The sequence below is a fragment of the Somniosus microcephalus genome, chromosome 7 (genome assembly GCF_052327205.1).
Source record: "Somniosus microcephalus isolate GS21.2 chromosome 7, FLI_Smic_1.0, whole genome shotgun sequence".
Classification (NCBI taxonomy): domain Eukaryota; kingdom Metazoa; phylum Chordata; class Chondrichthyes; order Squaliformes; family Somniosidae; genus Somniosus; species Somniosus microcephalus.
Genome location: NC_140993.1, coordinates 91,099,663 through 91,117,906, shown reverse-complemented (window position 1 = coordinate 91,117,906; position 18,244 = coordinate 91,099,663). Strand labels below are relative to the sequence as shown.

Genomic DNA, 18,244 nt, shown 5'->3' with positions numbered 1-18,244 from the left:
GCATATCCTGTCCTCTCTTGGCAGCCGGGTCTGTCTGTGTCTGCCTTTTTCGATCGCCAGGCTATGTTCACTAAGTCTGTACCTTGTCAAGGTTTTTCTCAGTTTGCTATCCTTTACCATGGTCAGGTATTCAGCCATGTTGTATTGTCTGTTTATGGCCAAGTAGCAATTGAGTTTGTTTTGGGTTTTTGTTGTTTCTGCCCAATATGACAGGTATTTTTCCTTTTGCTTAGTGACAATTGTGTTGGGTCGAATTCTCTGTGCTACGATGTCACTGTCCTGGGGCTGGTTATTGTTAGTAGTGTTAGTGGTTGCTTCACTGAGTCCCAGGACTAGTTGACTGAGGGTATTCTTCTTTATGGTCCTCTCTTGGCATTTCAAGGCTTCGTAATGATAGCAGTGGGGGTTGCTCATTTTTAGGTGTTTCCAAAATTTGGTGGCTCTTTTTTGGATAGTAATTATTAGTGGATATTGGCCTAGTTCTGCCCTGCATGCATTGTTTACGGTTTTCCTTTGAGTCCGGAGGATACTTTTACAGAATTCTGCATCTTCCTTTGTGCTAGGTATGACTCCAGCCAGTGGAGAGTTTTTCCCCCTGATTCCCATTGACTTCAATTTTACTAGGGCTTCTTGATGCCACATTCGCTCAAATGCTGCCTTGATGTCAAGGGCAGTCACTTTCACCTCACTTCTGGAATTTAGCTCTCTTGTCCATGTTTGGACCAAGGCTGTAATGAGGTCCGGAGCTGAGTGGTCCTGGCAGAACCCCAACTGAACATTGGTGACCAGGTTATTGGTGAGCAAGTGCTGCTTGATAACTGTCAACAACACCTTTCATCACTTTTCTGATGATTGAGAGTAGACTGATGGGGTGGTAATTGGCTGGATTAGATTTGTCCTGCATTTTGTGGACAGGACATACCTGGGCAGTTTTCCACATTGTCGGTTAGATGCCAGTGTTTTAGCTGTACTGGAACAGCTTGGCTGGAGGCACGGCTAGTCCTGGAGCACAAATCTTCAGCACGACAGCCGGGATGTTGTCGGGGCCCATAGCCTTTGCTGTATCTGGTGCGCTCAGCTATTTCTTGATATCACGTGGAGTTAATCGAATTGGCTGAAGCCTGGCTTTTGTGATGGTGCGGACCTCAGGAGGAGGCCAATATGGATCATCCACTCGGCACTTCTGGAAGATGGTTTCAAACGCTTCAGCCTTGTCTTTTGCACTTGCGTGCTGGGCTCTGCCATTATTGTGGATTGGGGTGCACATGGAGCCTCCTCCTCACGTCAGTTGTTTAATGGTCCACCACCATTCACGACTGGATGTGGCAGGACTGCAAAGCTTCGATCTGATATATTTGTTGTGGGATCACTTAGCTCTGTCTATAGCATGCTGCTTCCGCTGTTTATCATGCATGTAGTCCTGTGTTGCAGCTTCCCCAGTATCTTTTCCCCGTATCTTAAGATTGTTGTAAAGTATTAGCTCTCGTTGGAGGGTGTGTGTGAAAAAAAGAGACGGATAATATTGAACTAGATTTTGTTGCAACATAAATTGCAACATAAAGGGAGCACGGTGGCATAGTGGTTAGCACTGTTGCCTCACCGCGCCAGGGACCCGGGTTCGAATCCGGCCTCGGGTGACTGTCTGTGTGGAGTTTGCACATTCTCCCCGTGTTTGCGTGGGTTTCCTCCGGGTGCTCCGGTTTCCTCCCACAGTCCAAAGATGTGCGGGTTAGGTTGATTGGCTATGATAAATTGACCCTTAGTGTTAGGGGGATTAAATACGTGGGGTTACGGGGATAGGGTGGGATATGTGTTGGTGTAGGGGTTACGGGGATCGGGTGGGATATGTGTCGGTGCAGGCTCGATGGGCCGAAATGGCCTCTATCTGCACTGTGGGGTTTCTGTGATTTCTGTGAAATTGATTAGTGTAAGAAGAGTCGTGGATTGTTACAGTAGCTTCCTGAGACCTGGGTGTGTACAATTTTATTTTACAGGATTTACTGAGCCAAATATTTACAATGTTATTGGATACTTGTCCTAAATTCTCGAGTCCAGTAGGAATGTTCATAATATCCTGCTGAATCAGGGACTTCCCAGAAAAAATCAAAAAGTTGAATTCGCACATTAAGCTTTTGCTTTGTTTTATAATTCAATCCAAGGACTTTGATTCACAGAGAAACTCTGAGGAATTTATAATATTTCAGTACCCAAATAATACAGAATGATTCAAATATTTTAACTTACTTTATTGTTTAAAAATACTAAGTGTTGTATTGTTGTTGCAGTGGTAGATTTTTACAGAATTTTGTTAATTCCTAAAGCATAAACATGTAAACTTTATCAACTACAAGGGCGATCAATCTCTAAAAAGATTGTGGAAATTCTACTTTTATGATGCTTTGTTAATATGGTTTTCTCAGTACTAATTATCAATCCGCTGTAAAGTGGAATATAGTGATTTCCATGGTTTATTATATTAAACCATGGAATAATTTAAATAAAGGAAACTACGATGGTCTGAGGAGCGAGTTGGGTAGGATTGATTGGGGAATGGCACTCAAAGGGTTGACAGTGGATAGGCAATGGCAAACATTCAAAGACCGAATGGATGAACTACAGAATTTGTTCATCCTAGTTTGGCATAAAAATAAAACAAAAAAGGTGACCCAACCGTGGCTAACAAGGGAAATTAGGGATAGCATAAGGTCCAAGGAGAGGGCATATAAATTGGCCAGAAAAAGCAATAATCCTGAGGATTGGGAGCAGTTTAGGTTTCAACAAAGGAGGAGAAAGGGATTAATTAAGAAAGGGAAAATAGAATATGAGAGTAAGCTTGCAGGGAACATAAAAATTGACTGTAAAAGCTTTTATAGATATGTGAAGAGAAAAAGATTAGTGAAGTCAAGCGTAGGTCCCTTGCAGTCAGAATCGGGGGAATTTATAATAGGGAACAAAGAAATGGCAGACCAACTAAATACATATTTTGGTTCTGTCTTCACAAAGGAGGACACAAATAACCTCCCAGAGATGCCGGGGAACATAGGGTCTGATGAAAGGGTGGAACTGAAAGAAATCAGTATTTGTAGGGAAATGGTGTTAGGAAAATTGATGGGACTGAAGGCCGATAAATCCCCAGGGCCTGATAATCTACATCCCAGGGTACTTAAGGAAGTGGCCCTAGAAATAGTAGATGATTTGCTGGTCATCTTCCAGAACTCGATAGACTCTGGAACGGTACCCATGGATTGGTGGGTAGCTAATGTTACCCCACTATTCAAAAAAGGTGGTAGAGAAAAGGCGGGGAATTATAGACCGGTAAGCTTGACATCGGTAGTGGGGAAAATGCTAGAGTCCATTATAAAAGATGTAATAGCAGAGCACTTGGAAAGCAGTGACTGGATCGGACAAAGTCAACATGAATTTACAGAAGGTAAATCATGCTTGACTAATCTACTGGAATTTTTTGAGGATGTAACTGGTAAAATAGGTAAGGGAGAACCAGTGGATGTGGTGTATTTGGACTTTCAGAAGGCTTTCGATAAGGTCCCGCATAAGAGATTAGCATGCAAAATTAAGGCACATGGGATTGGGGGCAAGGTATTGACTTGGATAGAGAACTGGTTGGCGGACAGAAAGCAAAGAGTTGGAATAAACGGGTCGTTTTCCGAGTGGCAGGCAGTGACTAGTGGGGTACCGCAAGGATCGGTCCGAGGACCCCAGCTGTTCACAATATATATTAATGATCTGGACGAGGGAATTGGATGTAATATCTCCAAATTTGCAGACGACACAAAGCTGGGTGGGAGGGTATGCTGTGAGGAGGATGTCGTGAAACTCCAGTACGATTTGGACAGGTTGGATGATTGGGCAGAAACATGGCAAATACACTATAATGTGGATAAATGTGAAGTTATCCACTTTGGTGGCAAAAACAGGAAGGCAGATTATTACTTGAATGGCAATAGATTGGGAGAAGGGGAAGTGCAAAAAGACCTGGGTGTTCTTGTGCACCAGTCGCTGAAGGTAAGCATGCAGGTGCAGCAGGCGGTTAAGAAGGCAAATGGTGTGTTGGCCTTCGTAGCAAGAGGGTTCGAGTACAAGAACAAGGATGTCTTGCTGCAGTTGTACAGGGCCTTGGTGAGACCGCACCTTGAGTATTGTGTGCAGTTTTGGTCGCCTTACCTGAGGAAGGACGTTCTTGCCATGGAAGGAGTGCAGCGAAGATTCACCAGGCTGATGCCTGGGATGGCAGGAATGACGTACGAGGAGAGATTGTGTCGATTGGGCTTATACTCACTGGAGTTTAGAAGATTGAGAGGGGATCTCATCGAAACCTATAAAATTCTGTCAGGTCTGGACAGACTAGATGCAGGAAGGATGTTTCTGATGGCCCGGGAGTCCAGAACCAGGGGTCATAGTCTAAGGATAAAGGGTAGGCCATTTAGGACAGAAATGAGGAGGAATTTCTTCACCCAGAGAGTGGTGAACCTGTGGAATTCTCTGCCACAGAGGGTGGTGGAGGTCAGTTCATTAAATATATTCAAGAAAGAGTTGGATATATTTCTTAAGGCTAAAGGGGTCAAGGGATATGGGGAGAAGGCAGGGACAGGGTACTGAATTTGGATGATCAGCCATGATCTCATTGAATGGCGGAGCAGGCTCAAAGGGCCGAATGGCCTACTCCTGCTCCTATCTTCTATGTTTCTATGTTAATGCTAGATTTGCAGTTAGTATGTTTTGGCTGCTTGCAATCTACCCCATCACCAATGTGATGATCACTCCCTAAGTAGGCAGGCAGCTAATTACCAGGCCTTTGGCAATGCCACTGTTGAGGCATCGAGAAGGACATAAGCAGGAGCAGCAGAGACTGACCTCTTTTACTTTTCACCTCGACCTCTTCTCATTTGAAATACCCTGGGGGAGAATTTGAGCTTGTAGCGCCCAAAAAACAGGCACTACAGAGTGCCGTAAGGGATCCAAAATGGCGTCTGCGGCGTGCGGCACACGTCTGTCGCAAAGCGCGGCAAACGCCATCTTGATAAAGGTTTTAGTGTGCGCACAGTTAACGTCCGCCGGACGTATGCAGATCATGACGTCAATCAATGTGCAACACTGATTTGACGCCAACGCTGTCATATTGGAGCTCCATGCTGAAGGGGGGTGGGAGGATTCAGGAAAGAGTAAATTTAAAAGCAGCGAGAGAAATGTCAAGGCTCTACAGAGTAGAGTTTTGGGTAAAAGTAAGCAGAGTGGGTCAGGAAGGGACAGAGAGGGTAATAAGGCATCAGTGACTAAGGTGACATCAGGGAAAAATAGAAATAAGTCAAAGTTATAAAGGCACTATATCTGAATGCACAAAACATTCGCAACAAAATAGATGAATTAATAGCGCAGGTAGAACGGAGACGTGGTTGCAAAGTGGCCAAGGTTGGGAACTAAATATTCCAGGATACTTAACTTTTAGAAGAGATAGGCAAAATGGAAAAGGAGGAGGGGTAGCCCTGATAATAAAGGATCGGATAAAGACAGGAGAGAGAAAGGACCTTAGCTCCAAAAATCAAGTAGAATCAGTTTGGGTGGAGCTGAGAAATAGCAAGGGGCAGAAAACATTGTTGGGAGTTGTTTATAGGCCCCCAAACAGCTGTTGTAATGTAGGGCAGAGTAAAAATCAGGAAATTAGAGGCGCATGTAACAAGGGTAATACAGTAATCATGGGCAACTTTAATCTACATATAGACTGGGCAAACCAAACTTGCAGTAATAGTGTGGAGGACGAATTCATGGAATGTACGCAAGATAGTTTTCTAGATCAGTATGCTGAGGAGCCAACTAAGGAACAGGCTATTTTAGATCTAGTATTGTGCGATGAGAAAGGGTTAATTAATAACCTTGTAGTAAAAGGGCCGTCAGAATTTTATATTGCGTTTGAAAGTAATTTTGTTAAATCCGAAACTAGGGCCTTAAATCTAAACAAAGCAAACTACGTAGGTATGGAGGGGCGAGTTAGCTAAGGTACATTGGGAAGCTACATTGGTATGATGGTAGATAAGCAATGGCTAGCATTTAAAGAATTAATACATAATTTACAACAAATATACATTCCTTTAAGGCACAAAAACCCCACAAGAAAAGTGGTCCAACTGTGGCTAACAAGAGAAGTTAAAGATAATATTAGATCAAAGGAAGAGGCTGATATTGTTGCCCAAAAAGAATAGTAAGCCTGAGGATTGGGAGGATTTTAGACTTCAGCAAAGGAGGAGCAAGAAATTGATAAAGAAAGGGAAAATAGAATATGAGTGTAAACTAGCGAGAGACATAAAAACAGACTGTAAAAGCATCTATAGGTATGTAAAAAGGAAAAGATTAGCAAAAGTAAATGTGGGTCTCTTACGGGCTGAGAAAGGAGAAATTATAATGGGGAATAAGGAAATGGCTGAGAAATTAAACAAACACTTGGTGTCTGTCTTCACGGAAGAAGATGCAAAAAACTTCCCGGAAATAGTGGAGAAGCAAAGGTCTAGCGAGAATGAGGAACTGAAAGAAATTAATATTAGTAAAAAACTAGTACTGGAGAAATTAATGGGACTGAAAGCCAATAAATCTCCTGGACCTGATGGCCTACATCCTAGGGTTTTGAAAGAGATGGCTCTAGAGATAGTGGGTTGTCATTTTCCAAAATTCCATAGATTCTAGAACGGTTCCCGTGGATTGGAAAGTAGCAAATGTAACCCTACTATTTATTTAAGAATGGAGGGAGAGAGAAAACGGGGTGCTACAGACCAGTTAGCCTGACATCAGTAGTAGGGAAAATGCAATCTATTATTGAGGATGTGGTAACAGGATACTTAGAAAATTATAATAGGATTGGGCAGAGTCGGCATGGATTTATGAAAGGGAAATCATGTTTGACGAATCTGTGAGTTTTATAAGGTTGTAACTAGCAGAATAGATGAGGGGGAACAGTGGATGTGATGTATTTGGATTTTCAGAAGGCGTTCGATAAGGTGCCACACAAAAGGTTATTAAACAAAATTAGGGCTCATGGGATTGGGGGTAATATACGAACATGGATTGAGGATTGGTTAATGGACAGAAAACAGAGAGTAGGAATAAATGAGTCATTTTTGGGTTGGCAGGCTGTAACTAGTGGGGTACCACAAGGATCAGTGCTTGGGCCTCAGCTATTTACAATCGATATCAATGATTTGGATGAGGGGACCAAATGTAAATATATCCAAGTTTGCTGATGATATAAAGCGAGGTTGGAATGTAAGTTGTGAGGAGGATGCAAAGAGGCTTCAAGGGGATATAGTCAGGCTAAGTGAATGGGTAAGAACATGGCAATTGGAATATAATGTGGAGAAATGTGAAGTTATGCACTTTGGTAGGAAAATTAGAAAAGCAGAGTACAGGAAACTTTGCTATCCGGAGGTGAGCTATCTAGCAATCTGGAGCCACCGGCAAAAATCAGCAGCCGTTTTTTATTCTTTTTGTTTGTTTTTTTTTGCTTTGTTTGAACAGTCAAGCTGTGCAAGGTCTGTAGCTATAGCAACAGCTTCAGCTACAGTGCTTTAGGGCCACACCCGAGTGTTTAGAAGCTGTTGCTAAGCAACAGTGTTTGTTGTCAAATACGGAGATAAGAATCTCCGTATCTCTCAACATTAACTCTGGAGAGAACGGCAGCAGCTCGGTCCCGTGGGTGCCGGATAGCACAAAGTTTTCTGTATTTTTTAAATGGTGAGAGATTGGGAAATGTTGGTGTTCAGAGGGACCTTGGGTGTCCTTGTACACGAATCACTGAAAGTTAACATGCAGGTACAGCAAGCAATTCGGAAAGCAAATGGTATGTTAGCCTTTAGTACAAGAGGATTTGAGTATAAGAGTAAAGATGTTTTACTGCAATTATATAGGGCCTTGGTGAGACCACACCTGGAGTATTGTGTACAGTTTTGGTCTCCTTACCTAAGGAAGGATATACTTGCCATAGAGGGAGTACAATGAAAATTCACCAGACTGGTTCCTGGGATGGGGGTATTGTTCTATGAGGAGCGATTGAGTAGACTAGGCCTATATTCTCGAGAGTTTAGAAGAATGAGAGATGATCTCATTGAAACATACAAAATTCTTACAGGACTGGACAGGGTAGATGCAGGGAGGATGTTTCCCTTGGCTGGGGAGTCTAGAACCAGGGGTCACAGTCTCAGAATAAGGGGTCGGCCATTTAGGACTGAGATGAGAGATTTCTTCACTCGGAGGGTGGTGAATCTTTGGAATTCTCTATCCCAGAGGGCTGTGGAGGCTCAGTCATTGAGTATATTAAAGACAGAGATTGATAGATTTTTGAATATTAAGGGAATCAAGGGATATGGGGATAATGCAGGAAAGTGGAGATGAGCTAGAAGGTCAACCATGATTTTATTGAATGGTGGCGCAGGCTCGAAGGGCCAAATAGCTGCCTACTGCTTCTCTGAAGCTCGCACAGCTGAACACGCATTAAGCAGCACCACCAGTGCTATTTAAAGGGATCATCGACTACTTACAGGTTAGTTGCTGTTTTCTTCTGGCTGTTGCTACAATTCCACACGTTTTTGGTGCTTTCCATAGTTGTTTCAAATTTCAAAAGTCTACAGGGAGTGGTGTGGCAAGTGCTGAAGTACTTTTTGTTGACTTCAAGGCTTCTACCCAAACCAGTTGCTCCCAGACTTGGGTGCACTAGTAGGCCTTCCTCTTGGAATTGAGCATCACTGGGTGAATGAGCAGAGGCCGTGCCGAGCATGACAGACTGCTAGAGGGGGAGAAGGGCTCTCAGCAGGAAGCCATATCTGCCCAGCATGTTCAGGGAGTAATTCTCCTACCTGAACCATTGCAAAGACCAATGTTTGAGATGTCTGCACTTCACTAAGGAGGTCGTCACTGAAATCTGCCAAATGCTGCAGCCAGAACTCCAACGTCAGAGCAGGGCAAGGACCACATTGCCAGTGGCTATGAAGGTGACCGTAGCAATGAACTTTAATGCGTCTGGCTCCTTCCATGCTGGTGCTGGAGATAATAGCAACCTCTGTTACATAAGGGAAGTCACTGATGCTCTCTATTCAAAGAGGGATAACTTCATTTCATTCCCTCTTGCCAGAGGCAAGCAGGCGGAGTGAGCACGAGGTTTTATAAGGTTTGCAGGCTTCCCCATGGTGAAGGGTGTCATTGACTGCACGCACATTGCTTCGCAGGTGCAGCATGTCAACTCTGCCATGTACCGGAACCGAAAGAGTTTCCACTCCCTCAGTGTGCAGCTGGTCTGTGACCATAGGCAGCACAACACGCAGGTCATTGCCCAGTATCCCGACAGCAGCCATGATGCCTTCATTCTGCGACAGTCTACTGTGCCAGCTGTATTTCATCCACCACGGCAAACCAAGGGGTGGCTACTGGATGACTTGGGCTATCTGCTGACGACATGGCTCATGACTCCGGTTTGCAACCCACGCACATGTGCGCAGGATGCATACAATGAGAGCCAAGCTGCCACAAGAAATGTGACAGAGCAGACCATCGGCGTGCTGAAGCAACGATTCTGCTGCCTGGACTGCTCTGGAGGAGCCCTGCAGTACTCTGCTGAGCGGGTCTCAAGATTTGTGGTGATATGCTGCACAACCTTGCCATCATGAGGGAACAGCATTTGCCATCATCTATCAGGCGAGAAGCTGAGGGGCAAGAGGAGGAGACGGCATTAGAAGAGGAAGGGAGGCGGCAACCTAGACGGCCCCTTTCTGCCCGGGCTGTACGCAAAGAACTAATTCAAGTGCGATACCAGTAACGACAACCCCAATTCCCCATTCATCAACAGTCCCACACTCCCTACCTTCCCTCTTTCACTGACCATCACCTCATCCTCTTGACACAATGCAAAAATAAAAGCCAACACAAAATAAACCAAATTTATAAATGAAGCCATGCCATATTGTATACAAACTTAAACTAATCACCCATGTGCATTCCCTAAGTGCCTGTCTTCTGTGTGCCTTTGCCTGTCTTAGTGTCCTATGAAGTGCTACCCCAGTGGCTGCAGCATAGCTGGTGGAAGGCTGCTGACTTTCAGTGGAGGAGACTGCAGATGGTTTTGGAGGACAACCTCGAGCAGCTCTTGGCCGGCTTCGCACTGCACCATCTCTGCATGGGCGGCAGCAGTTTGGGCGGGCTGGCTGGCCGACAGGCAACCTCAAGGGAACTGGCAGGGGTGGGAGCACGAATGTTGTCATCCTGAGAGGACAGCAGGTTCGTGCTCCATGGAGCCACGGCCATTCCTCCGGGGCGGCGCCTCAGCCATCCAAATAATCTGTTGGAGGACAGATTGCTGGACTGCTGTGACACCCTGCAAGCCTCTTTGAATACTGGTATCTGCAGCTATTATGGCAGCAGTCTGACCTTGCATGACTGGGTGGCTGCTGCTTGTGCTGCAGTGGAAGCTGAGACATCAGCCATTAGACACTGCATCATGCTTGGGTCCACAAGTGTGCTAATGGAGTTGACCACCACTTCCATGCTGGAAAGAAAAGTCTCCAAGCTCTGCACAAAGCCCTGTGCCAAGTTGGTGCCGAGCTCCTTGGCATTGCACGCAAGCTTTCTGGCAGGCTTCCCAATGCACCAAGCATTTCATTGTGCATGCCCATCAGTCTTCCTCTGTAGGCCGCCCCATCAATGTGCTCATCTGAGTCCTCTGCAGCAGAACTCGTGAGTGACGTCGATCTCCGACAAGCTGGCACCTGCTCAACCCTTGCCCCCTGCCCTGGCTGCAGGCCACTCGTGCCCGGTGTCTCACCACTTGCAGATCCCACCTCTTTGCTAGCTTCTAAATTACGTGCAGTGTCAGTATTTGAGCTGGTGGCTGTGAGTGTGAAATCGAGTGATGGTGTTTCTTCATCATCAGTGTCTTGTTGCTCTTCCACCACTACCTGGCCAGGTTGTAGTTCTTGGGTATCTGGAAGGAGAAAGGCACAAGGGTAAGGTTGTGGTGGGGGGAGTGGTGCGCCGGGGGGTGGGGGGGGGGGTGCGCGGGGAAAGAGGGGCATGCTTTTAGACCATCTGCAGCTTGTAAATCAGAAGAGATTGTGGGATAAGCGGGAAGTGGAATATAAGGAGGAGGATTAGGTATGAGGATACCATCATATCCTATGGTTTCAGCCCCACAGCTGGCCACGGCCTCAGCAATGGCCTCTCCAATGATGGTGAGCACCCTCTCCTCCATGGGGGTAAAGACATGCAGGCATGCCTACCCCACCGGTTAGCTCCTGTTGCCTCCAGTTGTACTCCACCTTGTCCTGCAAGAGAGAGGGAAGTGTCAGTGAGTGTGGTGCAATCTGTTTGGGTGATGTGGCTGTCATGGTGTGTGCAAGCTGTGAGATGTGGGTGTGAGGCTTGCAGCAGTGCTAAGTGTGAGGGTGAGGTGAAGCTATGAATGTTAGGTCTGAGTTCTGATTGGGGATTGTTGGTCGGTGAGTGATAGGGGTGTGGAGCATTGAGCAGAGGCTCTGCCTAGTGGTGCAGTTGTTAGGATATGGCATTTGAAGATGAATTCACTGACCTTGACCACTCGTGTGAGGTCATTGAACTTTTTGCGGCACTGCATCCAGGTCTTCGGGGCTTGACTCCTGGCATTGACCGCCACGGCTATCTGGTCCCATTGCCTTCTGATCATTTGTCTGGAGGGCCCCCTGCAGATACAGCACTTCTCTCCTCCTTTCCACCTCCTCCACCAAGGCCTCCAGTGCAGCATCCAAAAACCTTGGAGTACGCTCTCTCCCATGTTGTGCCATTATTCAGTCTTTTTCCACGTCAGAGTGACTTGTACAAGGACTTGCACCACCTGTTAAAGAAATATTCTAAAATTCTCAACGAATATACAGTCCCTAGAGAAATAGTAACTCCACTGGAAATGTGGTACAACCATGGCTAACTAGAGAAGTTAAGGATAGTATTCAATTAAAAGAAGAAATTTACAATGTTACGAAGAATAATAGTTAGCCTGAGGATTGGGAGGGCTTTAAAAATCAGCAAAGGATGACCAAGAAATTGATGGAGGGTAAACAAGCAGGAAATTTAAAAACAGATTGTAAGAGCTTTTACAAGTATGTACAAAGGAAGAGATTAGCAAAAGTAAACATGGGTCCCTTCGAGGCAGAGACAGGGGGAATTATAATGGGGAATAAGGGAATGGCAGAGTTGTTAAACAAATATTTTGTATCTGTCTTCACACAAAGAACATACTGGACATTGTGGGGAACCAGGGTCTAATGATGGTGAGAAACTTAAAGTAATTAATATTAGTAAAGAAAAGTACTGGGGAAATTAATGGAACTAAAAACTGACATCTCCTGGATCTGATGGCTTACATCCTATGGTTTTAAAAGAGATGGCTGCAGGGATAGTGGATGCATTGGTTTTGATCTTCAAGAATTCCCTAGATTTTAGAATGGTCCCTGTTGATTAGAAGGTGGCAAATGTAACCCTGCTGTTCAAGAAAGGAGGGAGGGAGAAAACAAGGAACTATGGGCCAGTTAGCCTGATATCAATAGTAGGAAAAATGCTAGAATCTATTAAGGATGTGGTAATGGGGCTTTTGAAAAATTACAATATAATTAGGCAGAGTCAGCATGGTTTTATGAAAGGGAAATCCTGATTGACAAATCTATTAAAGTTTTTTGATGGTGTAACTAGCAGGGTAGCTAAGGGGGAGCCAGTGGATGTAGTATATTTGGATTTTCAGAAGGCATTCGATAAAGTACCACGTAAGATGCTGTTGCACAAGATTAGGGCTCATGGGATTGGGGTTAGTATATTAGCATGGATTGAGGATTGGTTAACAGACAGAAAACAGAGTAGGAATAAACGGGTCATTTTCAGGATGGCAACTAGTGGAGTGCCGCAAGGATCTGTGCTTGGGCCTCCGCTTATTTACAATCTATATCCATGACTTAGATGAGAGGACCAAGTGTAATATATCCAAGTTTGCTGAAGATACAAAGCTAGGAGGGAAAGTAATCTGTGAGGAGGATGTAGAGAGGCTGGGCAAGTGATTGGGCAAGAAGGTGGTAGATGAAGTATAATGTGGGGAAGTGTGAAATTATCCACTTTTATAGGAAGAATGGAAAAGCAGAATACTTTTTAAAAGGTGAGAGACTAGTAAATGTTGGTATTCATAGGTATTTGGGTGTCCTTATACATGACTCACAGAAAGTTAACCTGCAGGTACAGCAAGCATTAGGAAGGCAAATGGTATGTTAGCCTTTATTGCAAGGGGTTTGGAGTATGAGAGTAAGGAAGTCTTTCTGTAATTATATAGGGCTTTGCCGAGACCACACCTGGAGTACTGTGTACAGTTTCGGTCTCCCTACCTAAGGAAGGATATACTTGCCTTAGAGTGGGTGCAACAAAGGTTCACTTGATTGATTACTGGGATGAGAGGGCTGTCCTATAAGGAGAGAGTGAGTAGAATGGGCCTATATTCTCTGGAGTTTAGAAGGATGAAAGGTGAACTCATTGAAATGTATAAAATTGTTAGAGGGCTTGACAGGGTAGATGCTGAGAGGCTTGTCCCCTGGCTGGAGACTTTAGAACTAGGGGTCATAGTTTCAATATAAGGGGCCGGCCATTTAGGTCTGAGATGGGGAGAAATTTCTTCACTCAGAGGGTTGTGAATCTTTGGAATTCTCTACCCTAGAGGGCTGTGGATGCTCAGTCGATGAGTATATTCAAGACAGATCAATAGATTTTTGGGCACATAGGAAATCCAGGGATATTGGGATAAGACGGGAAAGTGCAGTTGATGTAGACGTTTAGCTATGATATTGAAGGACGGAGCAGGCTGGAGGGGCCATATGGCCGACTCCTGCTCCTATTTCTTATGTTCTTATGGACGGCTATGAAAAATACATTAAAACACTTTATTCTAAAGGTAGTAACCAATACAAAAAAAACACAGCACAGTTAAGTCCACATCAAGCTGATGTGAAATATCGTCACCATCTTTCCCATCCACTCCGATCAGTAGTCATAGCCAAAGGGATATGACCAGAAGTAATCTTGGTCACCTAGTAGTTACGAGATCATACATCTCAAATTGTTGATACTCAATCTAGGTCAATGTCCAAACACATCCAATAAAATTATTCGTAACCCACGTGTTTGCCCCCTCTGGACAATACAGGACCAGGGGAGGAAAGAGGGTTTTTGCAGACAAGTGGATTATATCCCTGTAGCAGTAGGATTGAGTCTGTAGACAAGCCTAGAAAATGTGGAAGAGGTTGTTGGTTCCTCTAGGCTTTTCAGCATAAGCCAGAAACCAAGGTGTTCTATCTCTGTTGGTGTATTTGGTTGATGCATCTGATGAATAAACCTTAAGCTAGTTCTCTCTCAGATGGCTATACTATTATGCACTAAACAGATTGCCTTCAAATGCACATCTGAAAATATCAGTCACATACATGCCAACCTGTAAAACTCAAACTAACAAATGGGTTCAAAAAAGCTGACATAGCCTAAAAAAAAACCTATAAAATGCACCTGATTTTCATCAGTGTTTTGGGATCACATTCCACAATTCAGTTTGCTTTTGCTGTGAAAACTGAGAACTAATGTCCTCGTATAAGACGTACAACAATATGCAGTTGCAATGGGAGTGTAGTTGGACATGGACTGATTATGACTTAAACTGCAAATTTACCCAATATTCCATAAGTTGTATTACAGGGGAAAATCTAAAGCACCCAAAGTGCAATGCAGTGGTGAATTTAGACATTTTGGAAGGGAAGTGAGATCTGATGCTGCAAAATTTATTTTCTAGTAGGAATTTCCTTAGGAAAGTTTGATTTTTGACATTTATTTTTGGTGAATTTTCCAGTATTAGTGGATTGTAATGCATTATTTGAACCCAAAAATAATTTATTCTGGAATGGTAATTTATATTTGCCCCATGCCCCCACCCTCCTGAAATCCATATCTGATCCTGGAGGGAAGGAATGTTTTTTCCATTCTCTTTCCATCAGAAGGTTATAAAACACCCTTCCCTGATGTCCAGGGAGTAGTGGTGTCAACTCCGAGCGACTGCTGTACCTGCTCGTTTTGACCTGATCCAAACGGAGAGATTTAACTCCCCTCTGCCCATTTAATGAAATTGGGAGAAGCTGAAAAAGAAATCGAAACTAGAATGAAACCATAGTGTATATTAAAATAAAACTCATTGGATATGTAAAAATATGAAATGCTGTGTGGCGGTAGTAGTTCAGTAATCTGGAGGGCAAGCTGTCTCATTGGAATCTAATCAGATTTCCTTTCAAATTTTTCTGCAGAATCTGCTGGGTGGAATATGGAAGCGATCACTAAGGCCTCCAGATCCGTAAAATAATCCACATTAGGAATGAGGCAATATATTGGACTGCTTGAGGAAGGGAAGGTTTGACATTGGGAGACATTAGCTGCATTGCTACTTATTGTTGATCGAGGGTAGAAAGGTCCATTCCAACAAGAGACGAAAAATTCTACTTTTTAAGTTTTCTTTTCTTGAGACAGGTAAACGATGCATCCAATTTGTTTCTAGGTCATTATCAAATACTTTTTTTCTTTTTATGTTTCTTATATGGAAGAGTCCTGTGTATGTATTATTAACTGAACAAACAACTCAAAAGGTATCAAAACAATTGAAGAATATATGGGGAACTAATTGTTGTAATGCAAAGTGCTTTCTCTTTGTTCACATATTAGAATTTTTCATGAGCAGTGTCATCCCAGCCATGCTTGATGCTCACCTCACCTGTTCACACATCATACACTTAAAAGCAAGATTCCAGATAGCTAATAGTAAACTTGTCTGTTGTGCTTTTTCCTCTCCTTGCTCATTTGGAGAGACTGAGATCAAATGTGTCTGCATCAATGGCTGGGGTGAGATAAATTAACTGGGTGACAACAGCAACAACAACTTGCATTTATATAGTGATGTTAACATAGAAAGAAATCCCAAGGCACTTCACAGAGATGTAATGAGACTAAATTGAGCATGATCTGTGATTCAATGCCACAAAACAGTTGATTTAACAACTCTGCCATTGACGAGCTCGATAACAATTGATTTCCATGATGTAATTGCAAATGATTGATCCTTATGGTATTTGTTCTAACTTTGAATTGGCTAGATCTGATCAGTATTCTAATTGCCTTGTTTATTTATTTGAGAGTTTTGCATCTTGAAAGATGCCATATCTGGCCTCAGAGGTATTGCACCTATAAGGGCAAAAATGGAGGCTTGCCTGGCATAGCCACTGTATCTCAAGTTAATTGCTTGCTTCCCCCCCAAAAAGTTAGCAGTTCTAAACTGGCAAGTAGCACACACCGACCAATCAGACTGTTCAGATAAATACATGAATTTTGTTTGAGCTGTCATCTTGATTTTTTGGCTAGTTGAAAATTTATAAATGTAATTAACTTTTATAACCTAAGAATCTTATAAAAATGCATTCACAATTAAATAGTCATTCCTACTCAGAGTTGACTGGACTTTGCTTGCAAAGGTCTATTCCTGTGTCAGAACACTTGGCTGGATCTTGAATTACTGCATTACCTCCACGGTCTCTCTAAATTGACATGCTGCTTATCCGACACCCAATACTGGGTGAGCAGAAATTTCCTCCAATTAAATATTGGGAAGACTGAAGCCCATTGTCTTTGGTCCCCGCCACAAACTCCATTCTTAGCCACCAACATGGTCCCTCTCCCTAGCATCTGTCTGAGGCTGAACCAGACTGTTCGCAACCTTGGTGTCATATTTGACCCTGAAATGAGCTTCCGACCACACATCTGTGGCAAAACTAAGACCGCCTATTTCCACCTCCATAACATTGCCCATCTCCGCCCCTGCCTCAGCTCATCTGCTGCTGAAACCCTCATCCATGCCTTTGTTACCTCTAGACTTGATTATTCCAACACACTCCTGGCTGGCCTTCCACATTCTACCCTACGTAAACTTGAGGTCATCCAAAACTCAGCTGCTCGTGTCCTAACCCGCACCAAGTCCCGTTCACCCATCACCCCTGTGCTCGCTGACCTACATTGACTCCTGGTTAAACAACGCCTGGATTTCAGAATTCTCATCCATGTTTTCAAATCCCTCCATGGCCTCGCCCCTCCCTATCTCTGTAATCTCCTTCAGCCCCACAACCCCCCAAGATATCTGCTCTCCTCAAATTCTGCCCTCTTGAGCATCCCTGATTATAATCATTCAACCATCGGTGGCCGTGCCTTCAACTGCCTAGGCCCTAAGCTCTGGGACTCACTCCCTGAACCTCTCTGGCGCTCTCTACCTTGCTTTCTCCTTTAAGATTCTCCTTAAAACCTACCTCTTTTCTACCCTAAATTTCTTATGTGGCTTGGTGTCAATTTTTTGTCTTCTAACACTCCTGTGAAGCACCTTGGGACGTTTTACTACGTTAAAGGCGCTATATAAATACAAGTTGTTGTTGGATTAAATTTTGTTACTTTTTTTTCTATTGTTACTCTAATTCCCTCTTGACTGACTACAGTCCATGCTGATCATGGCAAGCCCGTCCGATTTTTGCTGATGTCTCAATGACCCATTCCCTGTGCTTGCTTCAACACCCCGGCCCAAGACGCGACCTGATTTCTCTGCTGGCTTCAGTGGCCTTCGCTGATCTATCCAGGTTTGTTCACAGCCCACAGCATCACATCTATAGTTAGCAAATACAGTAGGGGAACTGAACACAGCAAGACCCCTCTCACCTGTTTATTCTTCCAACCGTCCAGTTGGAGTGCTTCTCATCCTACTTGCTTCCTCCAGACCTCCCAAGAGATGCAATGGGCGCACTTTAATTGTGCGCGCCTATTATCTGGTTAAACTGGAATTCTCTACCTTAGAGAGCTGTGGAGGTGGAGTCATTAAATATATTCAAGGCAGCGATAGACATATATTTGAGCTACAGGGGAGTCAAGGGTTATGGGGAGCGGGCAGGAAAGTGGCATTGAGGCCAAGATCAGATCAGCCATGATCTTATTGAATGGCGGAGCAGGCTCGAGGGGGCCGAGTGGCCTACACCTCCTATTTCTTATGTTCTTTTGTAAACATTTTTACGGGCTCTTCAGCTGTGCCTTTACTTATCTGCTGCTCAACACTTCTCAGCATCAACTCTGCCATGTTCCAGCAAGGCACCTCCATTTTGCTCCTGGTGCCAGCATTCTCTATTCTTTG

The 18,244-nt window shown here is 44.0% G+C and overlaps 1 protein-coding gene across 2 annotated transcripts in view; it reads left to right on the top strand.

Moving 5' to 3' along the window:
• The window catches only part of wwp1 (WW domain containing E3 ubiquitin protein ligase 1), a 204,733-nt gene that overhangs the window by 62,690 nt on the left and 123,799 nt on the right, over nucleotides 1–18,244 (top strand). Inside the window, exon 2 of one of the 2 annotated variants that reach the window (XM_085992736.1) lies at nucleotides 15,339–15,558. The exons of the other annotated variant lie outside the window; for it this stretch is intronic. The gene's annotated coding sequence lies outside the window, so the exon portion shown is untranslated. The remainder of the gene's footprint in view (nucleotides 1–15,338; nucleotides 15,559–18,244) is intronic. 2 annotated transcript variants of the gene reach the window in all.